Source organism: Setaria viridis, chromosome 8 (assembly GCF_005286985.2).
Source record: "Setaria viridis chromosome 8, Setaria_viridis_v4.0, whole genome shotgun sequence".
Classification (NCBI taxonomy): Eukaryota; Viridiplantae; Streptophyta; class Magnoliopsida; order Poales; family Poaceae; genus Setaria; species Setaria viridis.
In genome coordinates, this window is record NC_048270.2 from 15,956,385 (window position 1) to 15,966,808 (window position 10,424).

The 10,424-nt window shown below is 47.0% G+C and overlaps 1 long non-coding RNA gene and 1 pseudogene across 1 annotated transcript; both read left to right on the plus strand.

Moving 5' to 3' along the window:
* The first annotated feature begins 5,760 nt into the window (after window positions 1–5,760).
* On the plus strand, window positions 5,761–8,534 carry LOC117834332 (uncharacterized; annotated as a pseudogene).
* A 79-nt stretch (window positions 8,535–8,613) lies between these two features.
* LOC140220113 (uncharacterized) lies at window positions 8,614–9,452 on the plus strand. Its single transcript, XR_011898942.1, has 3 exons — window positions 8,614–8,796; window positions 9,100–9,159; window positions 9,235–9,452. It is a non-coding gene; the product is annotated as an uncharacterized lncRNA (long non-coding RNA).
* The last annotated feature ends 972 nt before the right edge of the window (window positions 9,453–10,424 follow it).

A 10,424-nucleotide genomic window follows, 5' to 3' on the forward strand; every position in this document is an offset into this window, starting at 1 on the left:
CCATCCCTGCACTCAGTTATACATAACAAGACACGTTGCTCTCTTAAGTGTTTAAAGTTCAAGTTGTGACCCGCTACTCATCATGAAATATAAACTAGCAATAAAGAACATACCACAAATAAAATGAATACAATACTCTTGAACCTAAGTGAACTTCAGACCTTTACCCTATTCCATCATGTAGATAATCATGAAGTTTCAAGTACTAAGGAGCATTTTTATTTTTCTTGTTCCTTTTCTTCTTTCTTTTCTGTTTTCCTTCTCCATTTCTTTATTCTTTCATTTTCATTTTCTTTTGCTCCTCAGAACTTGTGTCAACATAATCAAATTGCACTTACTTCAGCAGCACCAATCTCTCTTTGAATAAACAGGGTATATATATATTGTTCAATGCATTATTGGCTTTTTTCATTGCTTTTCGGAATGAAACTCTATTAGAGTTTTGGTGCTTTGAACTTATTTTGCGGGAAATATCGAAATATACATAAAATGGCATAATGGAGAGTATGTGCAATTATTGTACAAAATATATCATCATCACAAGCAATTCCAAATGCCAAGTTGGATGGCATCATTGCCAAGAGCTCGACGAGACGATCGAGATGGATATATTATTTAATTATTTTGGAGCTTGGATGAAAAAATAAATAAAGAAAATAATAAGAGGTGTTGATGTCATTGCTGACATCATCACCCTTGATGTCGCGCGGGCACCGTACCAGGCGGGCTCCACCTCGGGCGGACCCAGCAACTAGCGCACCACGCCACGCAGGTAGGGCGCGCGCCAAGAGGCCCCATCGGCCAGTGCCCAGCAGGGGCAAGCGCGGGCAGCTAGCCGGGGCCATGTGGTGTCCGATGGTTGGAGGCAGAGGGGCCACGGCGCGGGACGCGGGAGGAAGCGGCCTGGCCGAGGGGGCACGTGGCGCACGAGGAAAGGCCAGCGGCAGGTTTTCCCTAGTTTCTCGGGTTTAGCACAGATTCTCTCGATTTTCTCCGGTTTTTCGTTCCACCGCCTCCAGGATGCGTGCCCCACGAGTTTGAGCGCTAGGGACGTCAATTTCAGGTAGGGACAGATGTGGAGATCTCGAAATTCGAATCATCTGAATTCGTATCCGCTACAAATGTTAATATGGGCATATGTATTCATATTCGTTTTTAATATGGATGTCAAATGGATGTATACATATCCAATTTTCAGTGTTTTTCTGTGCTCGGCTCCATATTCATATTTGACAAAAATGTGAAGTATCCGACATTATCCGTATCCACCGAAAATAAAGAACGCAACGAAGCCATCTAAAACTTATTTATTACTAAATACTAAATACAAATGATATTAATTTTAATATTGCTAATAAAATAATTAAATTTACACCATTTAAACTACTAAAAAATTATCTATATGATAAATGACTAATTATGATAACATAATATTACTAGTGATATATAATGATAAATTTAACTAATTTTAATATGGCTAATCATATTAATTTTAAATACATTATATTATTGATTAAATGAATAAATTATATTTTAATGAATTAATATATTTATTTTTATTATTAAATGATATATATATGTTTATGAAAACACTTATTTTTATATTTTTTGATATATTTGATGATTTATTAATAAATATGTTGTTTTCAATAAGATATCTACTGCACTAGGTTCAAAATTACTCCTTATTTGTAACATGATTTTTGATCAATTATAAACCATCGATAAAGCAAATTGATACTACGTTATGAGTCAAGTAAGTATCCAAATGCGAATCTGAATTTGAACTATTCATTTTGTATTCGTATTAGTATTCAAATTCGAATTAAAATATGTAAATAGTGCTATTCGAATTCGATTCCATGCGTATCCGATCCGAATCCATCCCTTCTAGGTGAATGTGGCACCAGGAGAGAGTTTGGGGGAGGAATATTCCTTTTGGATGCTAGGAGTATCTCCACTCTCGCAAGACAACTCTATACTATAAATAGAGACCCCCTCCTCACTTCCAACACACACCACCAAGGAGTAAATCTCCATTACTCTTTCAATATGTAGAGTTAGGTTAGTTTAGATTAGAGTTAGAGTCGAGTCGATATTTTCCTCGAGGTTCCGGAGAAGTCTTCAGAGGTTCTGATAAATGCTCTTGTATCTTTTCTTTGCCAAAAAGTGTGTTGACCCAAAATCCAATCAATGTACCGCGTGTGCGGATGCAAGAAGACCGAGTCACTGTAACCACCAAAAACCGGCTAAGCTGGTTTTGGATATAGGCTAAGCTGGTTTTTAAATTAGGCCAAGTCGATTTCAGAAGTAGGCTAAGCTGGTTTCGTCGGGCTTCGCCAAAATCGGATCGAGAAGCGATGACGAGTGATGGTGCAGAACATGCTTCTCGCGTGCTGAGTGTTTGTTTAGAGATATGGGAAATTACTTTTGCTGGAATGTAGAAGGAATATGGGAACACACCATCACCAAAGGGCGCTCTGATATAACTTCTGGATCAACATGGGATGCGGATACAATTAGGGTATGTGCTGATTACCACGAGCAACTAGACATCGAGCACGATGATCACTGGGAATGTGGTATTCACAACTCCTATTGAAAAACTGATTTGCATAATTGTGTGCAACTACAAGAGATGCACACTAGTTAAAGGATTCGCTGATTCGCTCACTAGTCTATCGGGGAATGCAAGAAAACTGCCGGGTACTAAGGACGCGTCTGCAGCAGGCAGCGAGCACGCCCTCCACGATAAACTGATCTCTGTTGGTCCTGTGTCCAAACAAACTTGTGTTGGATTTTGGCCTATATGTGGCCCAATCTGAAAATTCGAAAGCATGCACAACCTTTAGTCCCATATTGCTAATTCAAGGAGAGGTTGCCTTGCTTAAATATGGGAGTCTCCTTTCTATGTAAAATAGGTGCAAATGAGAGAGAAGGAGACTGGTACTACATGCACGCGTAGCTTGCGCGCATCTTCGCGTGACTTGTGACCTGTACAACAGGCTTTTGTTTGTGCAATTACCATTTTTTTATGCTGAGCCTAATGGCGATTCAATGAGATTGAAACTGCCGTTTTAAACAGCAATAAGAAGCGTCAGTTTCTACAATTTGATGGTAGCGGTTTCTATCATTCAAAATTAGCAGTTTCTACTATTTTATGAGACTGTTTGATGGGGAAAACTGATGCACTATTGAGTCTATAATACCAGGAGACGTCCTGGTTGAATAGAGGCTGAAAAAACACGCTTGCATTCCCACTACTGCGCTGAACCTTTTGCTGCTGCGCCTCGTCGACCTTCAAACTGGGAAGGATCTTGCTGGTGCAACACGTCCCGACATATCTTTTGCAATGAGCAAGTTAAGTCGTTTTACTTCCAATCCAGGGAAGGATCATTGGGACGCAGGCACTACAGAGAGTGCTACGTTACCTGAGAGGTACAACCGAATATGGAATTCACTATACTGGTTATCCATCTGTTGGAAGGATATAGTGATTCCAACTGGATTTCTGATGCGGATGAAATTAACGCACGAGTGGCTATATGTTTACACTAGCAGGTGCTGCAGTTTCATGGAGGTCATGTAAACAGACCATTTTGACACGGTCAACCATGGAAACTGAGCTTGTAGCACTTGACATGGCTACTGTTGAGGCCGAGTGGCTAAGAGAGCTACTAATGGACTTGCCATTGGTGGAGAAACCAGTTCCGGCAATCCTTATGTACTGTGATAACCAAACGGTATTGATCAAAGTTATGAGTACTAAGGATAATATGAAGTCCTCGAGACATGTGAAGCGGAGGCTTAAATTTGTTAGAAAGCTGAAAAACTCCGGAGTAATTGCTGTAAATTATATTTGCAGTGAGAAAAATCTAGCAGATCCCTTTACTAAAGGGCTTGCACGGACAGCTATTTCTGTTGCAAACATGAACATGGGGTTGAGACCCATTTAGTTGCAAAGTAATGGTAACTCATTTCCTTTGATAGGAGATCCCTGATTTGAAAAATGAGAAAACAAGTTACTGCTGTAACGGGGAGTACAGATTATTTAAGATTACCCATGTTCCATATAATGTACTCTCTTCTGTATGGAAGGTTGGCTATTATGCCTTAATATATTCTAGTGTCCACTGAGGGAAAAGGTATGGTCCTACAAGATACCTAAAATGAATACACCTATGTGAGCTAAACTATTAGGTCGTAGTTCATGAGAGTGGGGTAATCTCTGGAAAGCTCATGAGAAGATTGGGGAGCAAGACCTTTAAAAGCTCTGTTTGGACTTGGCGTTTTGGCAGCCTAGTACCAGTTGCATCTTCAAAAGAAATCTGACAACAAAAAGCTATGAATTCAAGGCTTAGTCCATTCACAAGCTGCTGGAAGATGGACCTTGTTGATCTAGGTGTAAGTTCAATCCGTACGGGACTTATACTGAAAATCTAGCATATATAAAGAGTGTTTAGTACAGTAGCTTTGGAATTGATGGGGGATTGTTGGATTTTGGCCCATATGTGGCCCAATCTGAAAATTTCAAAGCACGCACAACCTTTAGTCTCATATTGCTAATTCAATGAGAGGTTGTCTTGCTTAAATATGGGAGTCTCCTTTCTATGCAAAATAGGTGCAAATGAGAGAGAAAGAGACTGTTGCTACACGCACGCGCAGCTCGCGCGTATTTTCGCGTGAAAAATCGTGTGACTTGTGACGTGTAGAGCAAGATGTTGTTTGTGCAATTACTATTTTTTTATGCTGAGCCTAATGGCGACTCAATGAGATTGAAACTGCCGTTTTAAACAGCAATAAGGAGCATCAATTTCTACAATTTGATGGTAGCAGTTTCTGTCATTCAAAATTAACAGTTTCTACTATTTTATGAGGCTGTTTGATGGGGAAACTGATGCACTATTGAGTCTATAATACCAGGAGACGTCCTGGTTGAATAGAGGCTAAAAAAACACGCTCGCATTCCCACTCGCTGCGCTGAACCTTTTACTGCTGCGCCTCATCGACCTTCGAACTCGGCGTGCACCGGACTTGAAGGGAAGCGGGATCTCCGAAACCACTGCAGCGAGACTCCTGCACGGGGCGGCAATCAAGTTTTTGGGCGGCGTCTACACGTGACCGCTTGATGACTCTGCAACACCTACAACACGTTCGACCATGTTCTACGCGAAATTATTGAGTAATGTCCCTGCAACACCTTGTTCTAATCAATATGTTGCCTGTTTACATGTGTTGTATGCTTGCGTCAATTTTCATCTATGTGTTTTTCCTCCAAATAAAATCTGGAATGTTTTTAGGCCCATATTCCAACAACTTGCATGGTGGTGTGCAACTACGAGCGTGGTATGTGCCAGTAAAAGGATTGGAAATCGAACAATTATATTTCTGGGGAACGCGAAAGAGAGACAGGATGGCACGGCTGTGTAAACAACAGGAGCATTGAGCATGTCGAGATTAATATCTCAAGAATCGTTGCACAAATGGGAGATCCCTTGTGCAGGGGTGTGTGCAGGTATATGAAACAGGTTGTGGCCAAAGGGATTGTCTACCAGAGCACTAGATAGATGGGAACGCGAGCGACAAACGGCATTCTGGCTGCTGGTTGCGAAGGAGCGACAAACTCGTCGGGTTTCAACTGGATTGGCGCTATGGCTATGGATCACATCACAAAACATAAAAAGAACAAAGAAGAGGTGATAGGGGCCTCACGTTGAGGTTTATGGTGAACGGAGGCAGGCACGACGGCGTCGGGTGGCGATGACGGGCGAGATCGCCGGCAGGTGCGGATCGTCAGCAGGGGCAGGGCTACGGCATCATCTCGGCGTCCGTGATGATTGGGAGGATGTATGTCCTCAGGGGCCTGCAATACATGGGGCTGAAAGAGGGGTTGGCTGCATGACACCGGGAAGGGCACGGCCTCTGCTCGGCATCAGGGATAATTTGGAGTTGGAGGTCGTCGTCGGGGCCTGTGATGCAAGGAGATGTGAGGAGGGAGGGCACCAGAAGGGGGAAAAAAAACAGGGGGCGGCTCAATGGCGAGGGCACTTACTGGATGTCGACGTCGGCCTTCCCACGTTTTGTAAGATGTCGACGCTGGAGGGGCCTCCACCAGCAGCACCTTGGGGTCTCGGGATGCAGCAAAACGGAGACGGCACTCAGTTTTGGTGGAAAGGGAGGAGGAGGGGAGGACAGGGAGGGGGCAGCCATGGCAAACATGAGGGAGGAGGAGGCTCGGCCATGGGGGCATCGTGATCTGATTGAGTTGGGAGACGAGAGGGGAGAGGCGGCGCCAATCAACTCCCCTTATTCCAGGGTGCTGCCGCGGCCAACCGCGCGGGTCACGTTGCATCTTTTCACGGTCGATTCGGTGGCTCCGGGGCCACCACCGCGGCGCGCAGCTTTTAGGGGAGCCCCTCGGGTTTGCGGCGTATCGGCTCCAGGGTAGGCTCCCGATCTACAATAAACACGGTCGTTTTTCTTGCGGCGCCCGCGCCTCCCTATGCTCTAGAATATTTCTTCACAAAGATGAGAAATTCGGAGACCATGTCGGTTTTGCGGAAAGGCGCCTGTCTGGCGTTTTGTGGGGAGCCCCTGCGCCGCCCGCCACCGCCGCGTGCCCGCAGCCCAAGGTGCTCCATCGCAAGGTGCGGGGCTACATGTCCGCTTCGTGCCCTGGAGAGTGTGCTGGACTGCTTCGCGGCTATTAATGGGGCGTCTTCCTGAGGCCTCCTAGGCCTGGCCACGTCGCACGCAGTCTGAGTTGCCACCTCCCGAGGTCTTAGTGATGCACTTGATTGCTTTGTGCGGATAAGGGCAGTCCCAATAGGAGAAACCAACCTAGTTTCCATAGTCTAGGATATTGTATCAAGAAATCATCCTTCACAATGCAACTTTTTTATCTAGAGTCTAAATAAAATCCAACCAATCATTCTCCCTTCTAGTACCAGATCCTCTGTGCATCATATAAAGGAGCTCGAGTGATGGGTAGCAGCGGTGCAAGCGCAAAGGATCCTGCAGTAATTAAGAAGAAACTACTTGGGTCTCCCCAATGCAGAATCGCTGGTTTCTTGGCTCATTGGTGCGCGTGAGGACTTGGTTTCCTCTCTAAGAAATGGTTTCTCTCTCTCTCCATAATAAATCTGCTGCCACATCAGCAAATTGCTTAGTTGGCATGACAATTAAGAAGGATAGAAACTATCATCAATGTCCCATTGGGACTGCCCTAAGAACGCGTACCCGCAGCCTGAGCTGCCACCTCCCGAGATCCTAGGCTACGTGCGCTCGTCCCGCTGCATGAAAGCCTCTTGAGCTCTCCCTTTTTTTAAAAAAAATCTCCACGGATACATCGCCTCCCTCCCCCTTGTCCACCCATTAATCCCTACCCCTCGTTCGGCCGCCCATCGACGGACGTGACGCTAGGGCGGAAGAGCGGCGACTAAGGTTCGCCCTTGCTCGCCGCCGGCCAGCCCCACCCGCCTCCGTGCACCTCTCGGAGGGCGCGAATCGAGACGCCTCCTCCCGCAGCAGGACGTCCGCCCACGCCAAGCCGGCCTGCCTGCCTCCTCCCACACCCTGCTCCGCCAACACCGACGCCCTGCTACTGCCGGATCCGCCTCAACAAGATCGCCAACCAGACAGCCTCGGCCCCGCTGCTACCACCCGCCGAGGAGGGGCCCGCGTCCTGCATGGGCGCATTCGCCGTGGCCTTCCACGTCTCGAAGGCCAACCTCGACCGTGCCACCGCCAAGCCCGGGTTCTTCGGGGCGCGCCACACCACGTGGCTCAAGGTGGCGGTGTATGCGGGGAGGAGGGGGTCCACGTGTGGGGTCAGCTGGGGAGGTTGCTAGGGAAGGTGGTAGTGCCCCCTGACCTCAGGACCGCTGCCGCCAAGCCCGTCGTGTTCCATAGCGGGTGGGTCGCCATCGGGAAGCGCCGTGCAGGGTGCAAGCCGCCGCCGGCGGGGGCGGCATTCGGCGGCGCTGGTGCCGGCCACGTGCAGCTGAACCTGACCGCGGAGCCCGACCCAAGGTTCGTGTTCGAGTTCGACGGCGAGCTCGCAGGTGCTCCAGGTGCAGGGCCGGATGAGGCAGCCCATGTTCACCTGCAAGTTCTCCTGCCGCAGCAACAGAGACCTCCGCTCAAGGTGACCACTCTTCCTCCCGTCTCCTCAGTGCATTCAAGCAAATGCGGCTGATTCCTGATGGAAGAATCGATGGAATCCAATCCATGCAGGTCGGTGCAGTCTGATCCGGGGAACGGCGGGTGCAACTGGCTGGCCAAGTTCGGGTCGGAGCGGGAGCGCGCGGGGAAGGAGCGAAAGGGGTGGTCGGTGACGGTGCACGACCTGTCGGGCTCGCCGGTGGCGCTGGCCTCGATGGTGACTCCCTTCGTCGGCTCCCCGGGAACCGACCGCGTGAGCCGCTCCAACCCGGGCGGCTGGCTCATCCTCTGCCCCGTCGACGGGACCTGGATGCCGTGGGGCCGCCTCGAGTGCTGGTGCGAGCGCGGCGGTGCGTTTTGCTCACATATAGATCCTTTTCATGATCCAAAGTAATATGAAGTCCCCTTAGCTATTTAGGCTCTTATAAATTTGTGCTGCAGGAAAATTTGATTGTCAGGGGTGGAACGGGCTCCCTAGATGCTTCTACCAATGACACGCATGTGGTGCAAATAGTTAAACATCCAGGAAAATCCTTATGTTCTCAATTGATTCTTGGGGCTAAAGGCTTAGGCAAAGCTATTGTCGCAATCCAGGATGTTGGTCTTTCTCCTAAAGCAACAACTTACTCTCTGGTACTTTTCTTCCCGATTCTCTTGATACTTTTTATACTAAAGTCAACCAAGTGCCTTCTGTTGCATACTATGTTTGTACTTGTCAAATGGCCATCAACCTCCCTTGAGCCATGTTCCTGTGTCCATGCTTTATTTAGCATTTCTCTTGGGATAATGATAACTTTGGGTATGTACTTGTCGTCCTTAGTTCAGTCGATTTTCATCAGATTATACTTCATCAATAAAGATGTGCTAATCTTCCTTTTAGTCCATTGTATTTCGAACTGACAATAGCTTCTCTGCTGCTGTTTTGTTGGTTTGCAGGCTAGAGTTGCAAATGTTGACTGGATTCAGATAATCGCAGAGGAGCACATCAGCCTTATGGTATATATAAGGGTCTGAATTTTTATTATAATTTTATTTTGTTTGCATGCTGATTCTTTTTTTTTCAATTTATAGGAAGGAAGCACAAAGGATTTTCAAATGTTAGCTGGCACCCAAGATGGACCAACATTTGGTGATTCTCAGGTTTTTGCTAGAGGCACACTACGGGAAACACTTAATTTGCCGAGTGCCTGTGGCACTCGGCGAAGACCCAAAAACACTCGGCAAAGGTTGTGTCGGCAAACAGGACTTTGCCGAGTGTTAAAACTCGAGCACTCGGCAAACATTTTGCCAACGGCCAAAAAACACTCGGTGAAAAGACACACTCGGCGAACTGGGCGTTGACGGCGTCGAGGCTAACGTCAGCTTTGCCGAGTACCAGACGGTAGGCACTCGGCAAACACCACGGCTTTGCCAAGTGCCAACACACGGCAAACATGGCCACTTTGCCGAGTGTCAGCACACGGCAAAGCCGTGGTGTTTGCCGAGTGCCTACACACGGCAAACACGGCCACTTTGCCGAGTGCCCTGGCCCTGACACTCGGCAAAGAAGTGTTTTTTGCCGAGTGTTTTGGCCAAAACACTCGGCAAACAAGTGGTGCCTGGAGCTGCAACTGCCACCTTTGCCGAGTGTTAAAGCCAAAACACTCGGCAAAGGCTCCTTTTTGCCGAGTGTTACACTCGGCAAAGTGTCCAGTACCCCCCCTTTTTCCCGTTTTGTCACGTATAACGGACCCCTCTCAATTCACAATACACATCATCACAGGCATTTGTAATAAACAATCACATGCATAATTCACAACCACCATTAGAAACATTATTCATAAACATCACATGCATAATTCAATATAAGCACGAAACAATCCATAAATATAAGTTCAAGTCACAATTTAGTTTCAACCAAGTTCACAACCAAGTCTAGTTCCGTGGAGGCTAAGGAGACCACTGCGACAAATCTTGATCTTCATTATTCGAAGCTGCCGATTGATTCTGCACATAGGATAGGACATTCTGACCTAACATCTAAAGTTGTCAAAATTAAAGTATTGAATCTTAAGAACAATGTGTCAAGTGACTCACAGGAGTAGTTGTGGGTGGCTGAGGCGGAGGGAACAGCATTGGCGGTGGCGGAGGCAAAGATTGACCCATGCTCGAAGCAAAATTCTGCATGTACTGGAACATCTGGTCCATCCTCATCCGATTTTCTTCCTCCATCCTCCGCCGCATGTCCTCCATCTGCGCCGCCATCTCCTCTTGTTTCTTCC